The sequence below is a fragment of the Podarcis liolepis genome (assembly GCF_965112155.1).
Source record: "Podarcis liolepis genome assembly, chromosome: 4".
In the NCBI taxonomy this organism is placed as follows: Eukaryota; Metazoa; Chordata; class Lepidosauria; order Squamata; family Lacertidae; genus Podarcis; species Podarcis liolepis.
Genome location: NC_139558.1, coordinates 45,125,006 through 45,140,469, shown reverse-complemented (window position 1 = coordinate 45,140,469; position 15,464 = coordinate 45,125,006). Strand labels below are relative to the sequence as shown.

Genomic DNA, 15,464 nt, shown 5'->3' with positions numbered 1-15,464 from the left:
AAATCTGGAGCAAGGGTCCAGTACTACAGACAGCTGCAGAGCTTGGTTTTTGGTTTTTTTTAGAATTTCACAAAATCTCTGTTAAATGAGCCCCTCCAAGCCTGCTAGATGCTTTGACTTATCCTCCAGGGATACGTCTATCCATGGGTGAGCATTTACACACATACGCCGACATGCATGCAGTGTCTGAATTTATCAGACTTCTGCATTTCTGTCCAACAGTAAGGATTGCTTCCGGCATTGTCACAAAGCTTTTTGACTGCCCTTGCACTGAAGCAGTCTTCTGAAATTAGCCCAACTATGTGGCAGTCAGTCTGGCAGAAACCCTCAAGAGAAATTGTCAGCATTACTATTAATTTTTTCTTTGGAGGCGTTGAGTGTGCGTGAAAGATATCAAACAGTTTCCATATGTGAAATACAAGACCAGTAGCCCGAGGAGGTTGTTGCTGAATGAATGTGCTTACTGCAGTAGTGTGTTTATAATCTTAGCTATGTATGTCAGTATTGTAAAGGTCAAGACAAATGTGACCGAAGCCTCAGTTTAACTCATATATTGTGGTGCATTTAGCATTCATATACCTAAGGATATGAAATAATATATGAAAATAGGAACTTTCTTATCTGAGAAAAGAAAGCACTATAGAACAATATCGCAGCCTGCTACCGCACATTGGGTTTGGGATTGCATAAGGGAAGCATTTTCCATTTGGCTTGGGGAGTGAGAGGGGGGAAGGGATGGCTTTTTGATCTCTTCCAATTTGATAGATCCCTTATCAGACACGCAGAGCCTTGTAAAAGAAGGCAAAACATGAACATCACCACAGAGTCTGTGACCCTAAAGTTGGGATGGGAATGATAATTACAAGTAGCTAAGGATGTAGAAACAGAACAGAAATGAGACTGTGCAACACTACAGATAGTCTCTGGGAGTAAAGGGGAGCAAACTAGCCTGCCTTGTGGCTTACTTCAATACAAGTACTCTTTATAGTCAATAACTCTATTGCTGAAATTCTGCTCCATCCCAAGGATTCTCAAAAGCATGGAGAGCTCCCACAGATATAGAAGGATCCCCCCAGTACAGATTGTTACCTTCCATGAATTGGAAGCAATGTCGGATTCACGTATAAACTATAGCTTAGGGCCCCACTCTCTTGCCCCCCCCATATACTTCTTAATTGTATTTCACTGTTAATATACTTCTTCTTAATTGCATTTCAGTTATCAAGTACTTTGATAAAATACATATTTTGTTACGTGCAAATGGCTTTAGATACCTATTAGGTCCATAAATTGCCATATAGCATATATTCAACACAAAAACAGTGACAATTTGTTGTTGACAAAGAACAGCTGGACATATAAAGAGCGCCATTACCTTCAGGCTTAGGGCCTCATCAAACCTAAATCTGGCCCTGGCTGGAAGGTAATAGAAATGGCAACACAGGGTTGTGCTAATGCACTTGTACCCAATGCCTGCCTCTACATTAAGGCCTGAAGAAGGCCCAAGCAGATTCAGTAACACAGGAGGGAAGGTCTTGGCTTATAACACTATGTTGGTACATTAACTACCAGCCCATGTGTTTTGTTGCTGCAACAATTTTTAAAAATCAATTCAACATGTAATTAGGCATATTGCTGAAGCTGCTACCATGCATATTCAAGCAACTTCTTTTATCCTGCCAAATGCCCATTGCTCGTCTTAACTATAACAAGATTAGTGTGCCATAGAGTTTAGACTGAATGCTAAGTAGAATCAAAGTGCTCATGTATATCCCCCAGTGTCATGTACACCATCTTCTATCAACAGTGCCTTTCGGCTATTTACATTAGCCACACAGGGTATTCCCTATGAACAAGAATGAATGGACTGGAAGAAAAAGAAAAAAGGAAGATGCAGAAACTGCTGAGCTGACATTTCATTCCCTATAGACATTTCACCTGACCTTGAGGTCTTTAGCCTTAAGTAAAAGAAAGGAAATGATCAAGTTCGTAGGATACTTGAATGTATATGAGACCATTATACTGTATTGGAAATAGACATTATAGTCATATTTCATTGCCGTTAAGTCCCACTGAAATCAATGTTGCTTAAACATGCTTAACTGTGCTGCTTTGTGAAGCATGTGAAAGATGAAAATGAGGAGCTAGGAGCCAGGGTGTTTGCATGTTTCACTAGCATATATGACCTCATTTTGACTGAATTAACATTAAGTTTAAAAATGCCAAGGACTATTGTAACAATATGTTGCAGAACTGGAAGTCATGAACAACATTTCCCCATGATTTTGCTTAGCACACCACACCCCAAAAATAATTGCCAGACCTCCCTTTGGCATTACGAATATTGTTTGACAGGCATCATTTGGCGTTCCACAAAAGTAGACAATTTTGCATTCGTGTCTCGCATCACAACTATCAAGAATCCAGTCTTTGCATTTCTGTTATGCTTCCTGCTCTTAACCATGCTCAGGTGTTGGACTTAACATGAGAGTGATAAAACTGGGAAGAGGGCACAGAGGGTACACACAAACCCTGACCCTAACATTCCTGGGCATACTGGATGCTTTTTAAACCTTTGTGAAATTAGCATGACAATTTGAAGAAGGTAGAAGCAAATAAAATTGTATGTGCTTAGAACTCTGCAACTGGTTTCCAATTTGATCCCAGAATGTCCTGTTTTTTCCTTAAGATGCCCCTATTGTCATTGGAAAAGTGTTGGAGGGTATGGAAATTTAAGCTCATTCAGTTGAACATGCCAAGAACACCACTTCAATCCCTTCCTGAGCTGGAGCCCGCAGGGACACTGTCAGGTAGGGTCTAGTATGTGGGTTCCCGTCCCCATTCCTTTCTCTCTGTGTTATAAGACAGTATGAGGACAAATACCTGAAGACTATTCAAGCCTCAACAGTATTCTTAAAGGTTTGGCTTAGAAAAATTCATACAAGATGATGTGTTCCTTTCTAATCAGATATTATCATATTAAAAACCTAAGCAACATTAATATGAAAGGAAATTACAAAGCCCAGTGCAAACCTTGTTAAATAAACTTTGATTACAATTAAAATGGAAGCCTAAAGCTACAATTTCACCTCTGGTGCCAGCAACACTTCACCTACCACCTGCTGTGGGAGCCTGACTGATACAATATACAATGCTCTCTGTCTCCGTTCCTCAAAGGTAGAGTTGTATGATGAATATTAACACATAAAGAAATGCACACATTCCACCACAACTTTTGAGCATCACACCTTTTTAGACACATAGCTCCTCCCTTTCCTCCACCCAGCAGTCAGCATCCCATGCCCAGTGAGCATGTTCAGCCCTCATTTGGCTATTTTTCAAGTTTTTTTCCTTCTGGAAGGTGGCAATGTACACACTTGTTGTCCTAGAAGGACAAACAGCTGGTAGTTAATTCATTATTGACAAAAGCATGCACTTAAAGTAGCTCTTAAGGTGCATTACCCACCCACTTCTGGCACCTATGTTGCTGGCATTGACTTTCCCAGGTTCATGCCTGGTGAAGCAGCTGAAGCAACAGTGGGACCATGACCGCCCTGGGCTTATGTACCCTCCTGTCAGGAGCCAGCCAGCAGTACATCATGCCATGCGAGTTGGAGCAAAAACATGATCAACACAGTAGTGGCAGGCAGTGGCATAGCAAGGGTTGCCAGCACCCAGGCCCCTGCTCTTGGCCAGAGCATAGTCTGTATGCTGTAAGGAGACTGTATCTACAACTTTATGTAACTGAAACTGAATTATACTGTCAATAAAGCAACTCTTCAGAGTCCCATGGACTGCAAAAAGATCAAACCTATCCATTCTGAAGGAAATCAACCCTGAGTGCGCACTGGAAGGACAGCTTCTGAAGCTGAGGCTCAAATACTTTGGCTACCTCATGAGAAGAGAAGACTCTCTGGGAAAAAACCCTCTGGTGTTGGGTAAGATTGAGGGCACAAGGAGAAAAGGACGACAGAGAACAAGATGGTTGGACAATGTTATAGAAGCAACCAACATGAATTTCACAAAACTCTGGGAGGCAGTGGAAGACAGGAGTGCCTGGCGTGCTCTGGTCCATGGGGTCACGAAGAGTCGGACACAACTAATCGACTAAACAACAACAACAAAAGCAACTGACTTTTCCTAGAACTGTTTGGTGTTTCACTGATCTTTTTGCATGCTCCACTGGTCTTAGGATGGGCACTCTGCACATGCCCCAACAGAGTTTGCCATATCACTGGTTGATGCCAATGAGCTTCTAGGCTTTCACAAACTAAAAACACAAAAGCATAAATAATATAATCTTTTAGACTTGTTTGCACATTACAACTATATATGTCACATATTCAAGCTGATGCTTTTGAAGCACATCTTATTTTTGACCTTTTCCAAAATGGCATCATTAGCTGATAACTCTCTTTACTTACTCTGGACCATCAATTATCCAAAGACGTATGGTTGAGAAACTGAAAAAGCAGGGAAAACATTGCTGGCATAGATATGTGGCCAATAGCCTGTTGTTGCCAAGCCCTATCCTAACTCATTTGAATATATGCATGGAAAGCTTTTACTGTCTTCAAAAATTCCAGCAAATGCTTTTGAATTTAAGAAAAGGAATATGTGCCACTGAAATCCACTGCAAAACTGCACAGTTAATAACTATTCAGAATCACACAGCTAGCGCTGTCACACATAGAAATAAGAAATAGTAACTAGGTTTTTCTTACAGAGTTGCATAGTCAACAATTAAAGCTATGGATAGTAAATTGATCAAATTTGCAGAAGACATCAAGCTGGGTAGTGTTGCATATTCCATACAACGTAGTAACATTCAAAGTATCTGCTGCAATTTTAAATTATGTAAGAACCAGGACATTCAAGTTATACAAGATAAGAAAGAAGAAAAGAATAATAATATTGTGCCCAAAATTTCACCTAGCTCAGTCGGTAGAGCATGAGACACTTAATCTCAGGGTTGTGGGTTTCAGCCCCACGTTGCGTGAGTTGGACTAGATGACCTTTGTCGTCCCTTCCAACTCTATAACTCTACGATTTCTCTGCGAACTGTTCCCCATCAATTTATGAAAAAAGAATGTGCATTCAAAAACTATCAATGGGGAGAGAAAACTTCAGTGAAATTCCATTGTACTGCTACTTTTAGTTTGCGATTGTCCTCTCATTCTACAAACCAGTGGTCTGCCTTCTGCAGTTTTCCATTATCCCCATCTTTCCTGAAATCCCTATAATGTCCTCAGCTGGATTTTCCTATAACCATGGGAAGGCTACCTACAGTATACCTAACAGCTGCCCTTAAAACAAACAAACAAACAAACAAACAAACAAACACTTGATGACTTATACTTTTAAAGAAATCAGTACAAAACTCATTTTGGTTTTGTTTTGTTTCAGTAAACAAAAGGACTTTCCTTAAAAACAAACCAGCAACCCCACTAATCCTAGTTGCCCAGTATCCAACCTTCATTTACAACTCAGGGGATGTAACTTATCATATGTGACTTTTTCAGATTCTGAAGCACAGGCAGTTGGGGAGGCTGCAAAGTGATAGAGTCGTGTTTAATAGAAAGAAAGAAAATGTCCATGCCATCCACAGCCACCTAGCAATGATAGCATAAACTCAACCCCACACCCACCAAAACTTTAAAGTGCTTCCAAAAAGAGACAGAAAAATGGAAACCTCTTTTACAGCAGAAGAAAACCTTTGAGAAGTTGGAGGGTAAGTACACAGGTAAAGTAAAGGTAAAGGGATCCCAGACCATTAGGTCCAGTTGTGACCGACTCTGGAGTTGCAAAGTTCATCTCACTTTATTGGCCGAGGGAGCCGGTGTACAGCTTCCAGGTCATGTGGCCAGCATGACTAAGCCGCTTCTGGTGAACCAGAGCAGCGCACGGAAACGCTGTTTACCTTCCCACTGGAGCGGCACCTATTGATCTACTTGCACTTTGACATGCTTTTGAACTACTAGGTGGGCAGGAGCAGGGACCGAGCAACGGGAGCTCACCCCGTCACGGGGATTCGAACCGCCAACCTTCTGATCGGCAAGCTCAGTGGTTTAACCCACAGTGCCACCCGCGTCCCAGGTAGATGAGTCTAAAAAGTGATGGTGGCTCCTTTACCAGAAGTAATGTTCACCCATGGGCTATCTGACTCTCAAGTGTCACATTGGTTTCCAGATGTGAACTATATTGGCATTATTTTCAGCTCTCCTACCCCACTACTACTCCAACTGTGAACTACAATGCAATGCTACAGTGTGTGTATAAAATAAGCCATTTTCAGTTTAACTCGCAGATGATTCTCTGCCAAGAAATGCAAAAGAGTACTGGACTTCATAACAGTAAAACAGTACTGGCATTATCTAGTCTTCTGCATTCACACTTTTGGCTCTACAGACTGAGTAAGGTTCAAAGAAGAGCAATGAAAATAGCAATTTACTTGAAATTCCACATAGTAATTTTTACAATATAAAGAATATATAAAGGAACTGAACTGGGTCTCTGGGAAAAAGAAGAGGGAAGGAAAATGTACATGAATAAACCAGGCTTGTTCCCAACTTAGTAATGAGAGTAGAAAATGAAAGTAATATTAAAAACTAGGAAGTACAAACAGAAAGTATCCAAACAACTCACAGTGTAATCCTAAGTGGGGTCGTGGAACAGCTAAGTGGGGAATCTAGTCTTGCTGACTTGTGACAATCAGACTTGAAGATGTAAGCTGTTTCTTTCTTCATTTTCACAATGCCAGCTGCAGGCTGATGTAGCTGACTGGAAGTAAGATTGGACCCCTTAATGATCTGCAGGGTTTGGGATGCAGTGCCCCACCCCAGAAATGCCCTGTTTCTGCTTACTACTACAAGCAGAAGCATGGCCAGTGGTAGCTTTCCATCTGGGGACATCGGAGGCCTCAGCACAGCCTGCCACCACCAGGGTTCCCCTACCATGGTGGAGAACCAGTGTATACCATGTTAATCTTTATAGCCATCAGCATTGCATGGGGCAGAGCTAGAATTGCACTCTCAATAACCCAAATGGCATTGAATAGTTTTGCTTTTTTCACATGCAGACTAACATTACCACAAGTAACTGTTTTGGGCCTTGATTTATACAAATGTATTGCAGTGTCATCATCTATATTTTTAAGGCTCATTTTAAATATGCCACATTTACAATAAATCGATCGTTATATCTTCATCTACAACCCCTGTTCTCTTGTGTGTTAACTTTTGCAATACTCCCATTTACTGACTCATTTATTACTATTTTTCTATCTAGAAAAAAAAAAGTTGGTTAGTTTGTTACTGATTCCCTCCCCCATATCTTCTTTGGAAAGAGCTTTTATCTTAGGGACCTATTACAATCCATCTCAATACATTACCAGAGTGGATGAGTCATTCCTAGAAGTTTCTGTAGTCTGTAGGCTGAAAACTTTGAAATTTCTAATTACATATTTCCCCATAGCAAATTAGACTGAGCTACACACATTAGATTTTAATAGACCATGTACTTATTGGTTCAAATGATAGGAGATGTCAGCTATCCAAAGTAAGGACGGTTTTCTATTTTTTAAGAAGCCATAAAACATGGAAAACAAATTGTGTCCTCATGAGAGACTGTGATCCAAGTTGTCATGAGAGATGGTTGCTTCCTAGTGCTCACTGAGGGTATGTCCTTATAGTAACCCTGAGCAAATATTTCAGTCCGTACCTGTCCCTCAGAGATTGGGCAGATGCACTGTCTCAACCTGCCTGCCTCAACCATTATACAGACTTCGGCAGGTAACAAAGGAAGCTGAGCCATACCAGGTCAGACCATAGCAGACTGTACTAAGTAAGCAGCAAGTCTTCTGGTCTTAAGCAAAGATCTTCCACAGCCACTGGTTCTTGATATAATAATAATAATAATAATAATAATAATAATAATAATAATAATTTATTATTTGAACCCCACCCATCTGGCTGGGTTTCCCCAGCCACTCTGGGCGGCTTCCACAGAGACCAAAAATACACTAAAATGTCACACATTAAAAACTTCCCTGAACAGGGCTCCCTTAAAATGTCTTCTGAATGTCAGGTAGTTGTTTATTGCTTTGACAGCTGATGGGAGAGCGTTCCACAGGGCGGGCGCCACTACCGAGAAGGCCCTCTGCCTGGTTCCCTGTAGCTTTGCTTCTCGCAATGAGGGAACTGCCAGAAGGCCGTCAGAGCTGGACCTCAGCATCCGGGCAGAATGATGGGGGTGGAGACGCTCCTTCAGGTATACTGGGCCGAGGCCATTTAGAGCTTTAAAGGTCAACACCAACACTTTGATCCTTCTTTGTTAAACTAGCTATACCAGGGTTTGAACCCTGGATATTTTGCATGTGGCATTTCACTCAACTATTGTTGCTCCCCAAAGCACAGAAGTTTTGCAAGTATGTTTGGCCTATACAATAGTATAATACAGATAGGTAGCCGTGTTGGTCTGCCATAGTCAAAATAAAAAAGTTCCTTCCAGTAGCACCTTAAAGACCAACTAAGTTAGTTCTTGGTATGAGCTTTCGTGTGCATGCACACTTCTTCAGATACCTGTATACAGGTATCTGAAGAAGTGTGCATGCACACGAAAGCTCATACCAAGAACTAACTTAGTTGGTCTTTAAGGTGCTACTGGAAGGAACTTTTTTATTTTAATAGTATAATAGTTCAAAATGAATGAATAAAAGGAAAGCTTTTTTTTTTTTGCAGGTTTTGCCATGCTTCCAATTTGACACAGTTGTGCCACACTAAGAACTGTGAAGCTACCATTTAACTGAAGGAATAGCAGGGGATAGTTTAAGTCTTAACTATTCAAACAGTTGGCACATGTATGGACTGTACAAATGCATGTGTGCGTGCGAAAACACATATATAACTCAATGGAAACAATGTTTTTCACAATACGACAGTCACAGTATTGCTAGCTTCCCATTGATAAGGATTGTCTGAGTACACAAAACAGTCTAAGGAATACATATGCCTTTTGGATCACTCCCTTTTATTTCAGTGGAAGGAGATAGTCAGTAAACACAACAGAAAGCATCTGCAGATCACCCCTGCCTAGTCAACTGGGTAGTAAAACTGTTATGGGTGGGGTACTAGACCTTTCCCACCAGCTGTAGATCATAGTCTAATAGTGCATGTGTTCAGCTCATGCAACAATATGCACGTGCTACAAATGGCAGCATGTTCCACAACACTGACCAGCCTTGTTTTGTAGTTGCATTGTAGTCAACTGGCAATAGGACAATGAAGCAGAACAAAAACATCCAGTGTCTAAAACTGTATGCAACAGTATGAGTAGATATCTTTCATGGAAGAGAAAAAGTTGCATTCCTAGACTGTCCAGGCACAAAGACTATTCATTTATTAGCTGCTACGACTGAAATGTCATATGTGGAAGCAATATTCATCTTTTCCCTAAACACTGTTTATAAAAAGCATATCAAATCAATAAAAGCATTCATTATAACTTCATACCTCCTGTGGCCTCTCTCTAATCTATATTTATTTACACTGCAGAAGTCAAATGCACACATAATTGAATTGGTGAATTAGAGTGCCTCCTCCTTCCTCCTCCTCTCTCCCTTGCTTCAGACTCCCATTGAAAGACATACAGAGAGAGAGAGAGAGAGAGAGAGAATACACATACAAATATAACTAACCCAACAAACTGCAATTTTTGTTTCAGGGTCTTCAGTGTAAATGTTTCGTTCCATATCCCCTATGCATGATGGATGGTCACAAGATAGAGGCTTACAAATGAAAATGCTGACACAATCTTATCTAGAGCTGTGCAAATGGTTGTGCTGCTATAATTACACTTTATAACTTAAGCAACACTTGATAAGTTGCTACTTTTTAATCATATTAATCAGGACTTGGATGTTTCAATTGCCATAAATTATAAAAGAGAGGAGTCTACTCTGTAGAAACGGGAGGTTGGCCAAGCACTAAAAATTATATCGGTTATAAAATATAAAAATAGATGAATACACTTTACTGCAAACAAAGCAGATCAAAATACAGAAAAGTACTTTGGTAATTAGCTATGTTTTGTTTCAACAGCAGAACACAGAGTTAAGTAATTTCACGTTATACTCGAGATGCACATTACCCCAGTATCTACCAACAGATTATTCCATGCAAGTTTAATCAGAAATTTGCCTGAGGAATTTTATTCAAATCAATTGGCTGTGATTTACTATCACCCATAGATCAAGTCTGCTAAACAACAGGGAAACAAATTCTTAATCTTTCTTATCAAAAAGGAGTCACTGCAATTTTCTTTATGCCCTTGTTTTTAGAATCAGAGTTTCTATCTATCACTGCAGAAACCTGAAGGCCTAATTCTTTTTCAGGCTGACATTGATGACAAAATTAGTATTGACTTTACCGGCCCTTGAATTGTATCCTGGGTAGGCAAGGTTAAATAATATTTCTTTTTGTAAAGTTGAGAAGCAGTTTCCTGCATATCAGAAGAATTACATTATGCAAAATATACATTAAAGATCATGAAAGCAAGGGTCAAATTGAATGTCAGTTCAATTCAGTGCACAGCTGGTGCACCTAAATTATGGAAATCAATGAGTTAATAGGCCAATGGAAATCAATGAGTTAATATCCTTGCAAATATTCTTATGATTTATGAATATATTCTTAATTATAAAGCCTTCCTTGTCTCACACCCTCCAATACTGCTTCCTTGAATAATTGCTCTCACAAAATACTTGGTTTGTTACAGGTCCTCTAGAAAATTGTTGCTCTGATGTAAGCAGCACAGGAAACCCTATAAGTAATTAAAGAATGAGAGTGTACACAGTGAATCGGAAGGGGAAAAGAGAGAAGTGTCAGAGAGAATTTCCAGCGTTAGGAACATTTCTGAAAATTACAAGAGAGATCCTAATGCAAGGGAGTTGCCATAGTGCTATTCTGACCCCTGAAGGATGGAAACAGGAGTTAATTTCCTATCTGTATTTTCCAATCACTTAATATATTCCATGAATGCCAAGCCCTACCCTGCATTAGTGCAATCTATTAGTGTCTGCCTCTCACTGCTCCCCCTCTCCCGAGGGAGAAGACACAAAATGATGAACCAGTTTAAAATAGAGATGTGTAAAGTGGGTTGCTGGAAGACCAAGGTCCCCATCTGTTAATAAGCTGTGTGTACCTTTTGCAAAGTTCTTGAGAACTGGCTATGCCTTCTGCTTGACTAAGAAGAGGTGGTTGATGCATCTCAAACACTGCAGATCCCGTTTTCTCACTTCTCTCTAACCTATCTATTCTACACTGTACCCCCCCCCCCACTTTTTTTGACACATTGAACCTACATGGTGCAAGAACATGGCTTATGTCTTGGTTAGATAATTTATTTCACAGATTCCTAAATGGAGGAATAAGGCTCTATACAGTTGTGTGTGTGCTTTCTTCTGGGGAGAAATTCTATGCAGGGTTTGCCCAATGTCAGTTCTATTTGGATGACAGTAGTAGTTGTGCTGGTAACTTTTCCTCATTGAAAGGTAGTCCCTTTTGTAAAGGATATATCAGAACAATGCCATGCTGCCCTCATTTAAACCTATGGAATCATCCACCTTTGATCGTGCCTTGAGTTTTATGTAATCACACTTCTCTGTGCTCACAATTACCTCGCTACCATCCTGCCTTTCAAAGGAGACAGCTGTCACTCATGCCTAGGCAATACTCTTGGTTCTATTTTGAAACTGAAAAGGGAGGCTAGGAGGATGCTGGACAAGCAGATACCTTCCCTTAATTCGCCAAGCTGCTGCTTACAGTTTTCAAAGTTAATAACCAGCTAAAGCTTCATGGCACATTTCCTGCCATCAAGACAAGTGGTGACCTAACACCTTCAACAATCAGAGGGAGTCTAACATTAGACACGTTTTGGAAATCGAAAGGGAAGCTTCTGTTGCTGTGTTCCCATTCTCTAAAGGAGCTTTCACCTGGGTGTGGCTGCCCTTCCATTCAACTCCCCCCCCCCATTTAATTTAGAACTCATTCCTCTTTAACCTTTTCAAGGAGAACTTCTGCAACAGAGATGGGATTTAAAAAAATAAATAAAAATAATGCGTCCCTCGGAACAGGTGTGGCTGAGTTAATCACGGTGATTCTCTGATGCTACTGTCCCGGAGAGAACTGTGCTGAGGAAGGCTGGGGGGGGGGGGGCTCAGCTCTTCCACAATAGCAAAAAATGACTCTCTTTCTCCATTCCGTCGACGGTAGCCATCCAAAGTTAACTCAAGTGATTGATACACTGTATGATTATGTTATTAGATGCAATCAAGTTACATAATCATCGATTATGCACAGCTACATCTATCTTCCTCCATATCCAGCTGCAACCTCCCCTCCCATCCATAATGCATGAACCATCATCAGCTGCACATGGGAGTCTATATTCCAGCACACACTATAGAACTTTAGCATTGCAGTGCATTGCATTGTACCACGTCATCACTATTGATTCCCACAGTCACTCCCCCCTCCCCCTGATCCAAATGCATTTTGCAGGGAAAGGTTTAACAGTGGGCATCGCTCGGTGTGGAGGGAATTCCAGTTTATTTCATCTCCGCTCCACAGTTAAGTGCCCTGTGCCCATCTTGCCCCCAGCCAGCTGCAGGTAAGGCTGTGGCGAGATCCGATCTCTCCTTTCCCAGATCGCCAGCGCCTTTGCACGTGGCTGGGTCTTAAGGTGTCAAGAAGACATCAAGTTACCGGGCGAAAAAGGAAAACGCCTCTCCGAAAAGCAGGTGGGGGGGCGGGGGGGGACAAAAGCCACCGAGGACAACCTGAAACAATTTGAGCATCCTGGTTAGCTCCTGACGCCCCCGATGCCAAATCCACGAGCAAACACATGAACCCTCCAGAACTAAAGCCTCACCGTGCCAAAATAAATCCAGATTGGCGCTTTAAAGTTCAGCAACTTGAACCAAAATAATAAAATAAATAAAATAAATGAGGGCTCTCTGTCTCCGTTGCAGCTCCAAGCGAATGCTGCACAGAGTTGGGGGGAAAATATATATATACATAAATGGCCTCATCTTTGAACCGAGAGATGGGAGCCCATTTCATGTGAAATAGGTTCCATCACCGGGGGCTCCTGTGACTGCTGTAGATCCCTTTGAGCCAGAAAAGGGGGGAAACCGGGGTGGTGGTGGGGTGGGAGCAAGGAGGAAGCCTGTTTGCTCAGACTGCATTCAGGCCGATCTCCCACATCATGGGAGGCATGGTTGGTGGGGGAGAGAGAGACCTTGCTCGGGCTTTGATTTATCGCAAAATGCACTCTCAGAAATACCTACTGCAGTTGTTCCTCTGAACTGCCAATAACGACGAGATCTTTCCCCCCCCTCCCCCTATAGATATATATAAAAATCCCCCCACCCCCCTCATCAGTGTAATGCAGCAATCGGGAAAAGTAGTCTTTTCAGTTGCAAGCTACCAAGTTTAGCAACGCCTCCGAGGGGCTTTTATTTTAATATAGCTTTCTATACATATATACGAAGAGGAAGAAAAATGAGCTTACCCACCACAGTCTTGCAAAATAGTCGTCTCCTTGTATCAGTCAGTAAGGTAATTGCTGGTCATCACAATGCGTAGTCAAGGAATCCAGGATTAAAAAAAACAACAACAGGAAAAAACCCAGAAAAACCCAAAACTCCTCCGGGTCCTTTCCCCTTTTCGCTGCTAGCAATTAAGACGAGGGAGAAGATGCCCATTCACGAGTGCCAAGTTCACCATCCAAGCAGATAATTCCATATAGAGCTCAAGATCCGTGGCCAGATTCGCCTCCTGCGAGTTCTCAAAGTGGCCAGGTTGCTCGCGCGGATGGTACAATCCAGGTGGGAAGCAGAAATTAAAATTAGAAGACGGGAAGAAGAGCGAGAGGGAGAAGGAGAAGGAGCTGGCTCAGAAGGGGGGAAAGCCAGAGGGAGAGACGGATAACCCCAGAAGTCCGCGAGCTCTTGGACAAGGAAAGGAGTCCTGGCTTGTGAGCATGGAGCCTTCTCAAAGCCCCTCGATGCACCTGGAGAAATCCCAACGCCACCATGCAGTCCCCGGGAAGCAGGAATCCGAGGGAGATTTCACAAGTATCCTACAATCACCGATCCGACGGGGTTTTCCTGGTACTGTACCGCTATGTGGAAAGCACACACGGCTCCTGCTGTTGGAGAGGAAGTCTCCTGGGTCCTAAAACTCTCAAATCGGCACAGAGGGGATTTTTTCCCCCCTTAAAAAAATGTATTGGAAGGAAAAGAGGGAGAGGGTGGGGGGAGGGAAATCCCACAATTGTCGGTTTGCCCTGAATGATGCTAATCTTCTGTGCGAATGACAAGTGCACCAACCCCAAGGAGCAGGTCGTGATGAATTAAAGGCGATCCAGCCCAAATATCCTAAGGAAGAGAAAGGGAGGGAGGGAGGGACGAAGGCAGAGAGGGAGCGTGTGTGTGTGTGTGTGAGAGAGAGAGAGCGCGAGAGAGAGAGAAAGAGAGAGAGAAACTGCAATGCATAAACGATTCCAGTGTTTCTACAAGATCGGCTCATTTGATTGAATGCATTCTCTGCTTTGCTGCAAGTCATAAAGAAGGTACTGTTACTGCCACCCAATGGATACTTTAGTACTAGCCAATCCACAGTCAACTGCCTCTCTGCAAAGCATTAGAGAGGAGACTGATTTGAAGGGGGGGGGGCGGCGGGCGGGTGAGGGACAGGAGAGAAAGAAGTCATTTCTGCCTACTACCGGTGCCAAGGACACACATTATCACCCACAGCTCCTCTGCCCACTTTTCCATGGGGCTTGGGAGGCTGGAGACCCAGCACAAGCTAAGCCAAAAAGCTTGTATACCAAGTCCTACACTGATCGGTGGTTGTGTTCTCTTCTCTCCCTCCCTCCATGAAATTTCCCAAGTGAAGGGTTGTTTTAAAAGCGATGATGCATTATCTATTCTTGGTTGGATTTGTGTGTGTGTGTGTGTGTCTATAAAGCAAACTGTGGGTCTTGCTGTTGCCATGGGATCTTCTTTGTACAAACTCTCCGAACTGTGTGGGAACAGTGCTGGTTGGGGGGGGGGTGATGTATTTTTTTTTTTAAAAAAAACTCTTTTTATAAACACTCTTTCTCTCTACCACCCCTTTAAAAATTCTGAAAATAGGTGAGAAGAATCTTGCTGCATTGTTGCCAATTAAGACTAACAGGAGCTGCAAGGTGTATCTAATTAGGAATTTTAATTACTTCACCAAAAACAGAAAGGTTCAGTTGCAGATGTCTGGAGCATCAAACAACTGCTCTGCTAAATTTTACACTTCGTTTTTTTCATCCACCTCCTTTATTCCTCACCCCCCTAAATCTAGATATAGATAGAGAAGGCAGTGAGGCCTTCTACATGAGTAAATGTGTGTGGGAGGTGGGGAAGAGAGGGA

General features: G+C 42.0%; 1 protein-coding gene across 3 annotated transcripts in view; it reads right to left on the bottom strand.

Annotated features, from left to right (window-relative positions):
• Positions 1–14,621, bottom strand: part of IL1RAPL1 (interleukin 1 receptor accessory protein like 1) — a 657,222-nt gene extending 642,601 nt beyond the window's left edge. Inside the window, exon 1 of one of the 3 annotated variants that reach the window (XM_083498268.1) lies at positions 13,570–14,621. The gene's annotated coding sequence lies outside the window, so the exon portion shown is untranslated. The remainder of the gene's footprint in view (positions 1–13,569) is intronic. The other 2 variants (XM_083498265.1, XM_083498266.1) reach the window with 2 other exon arrangements.
• Between the last annotated feature and the right edge of the window lie 843 nt (positions 14,622–15,464).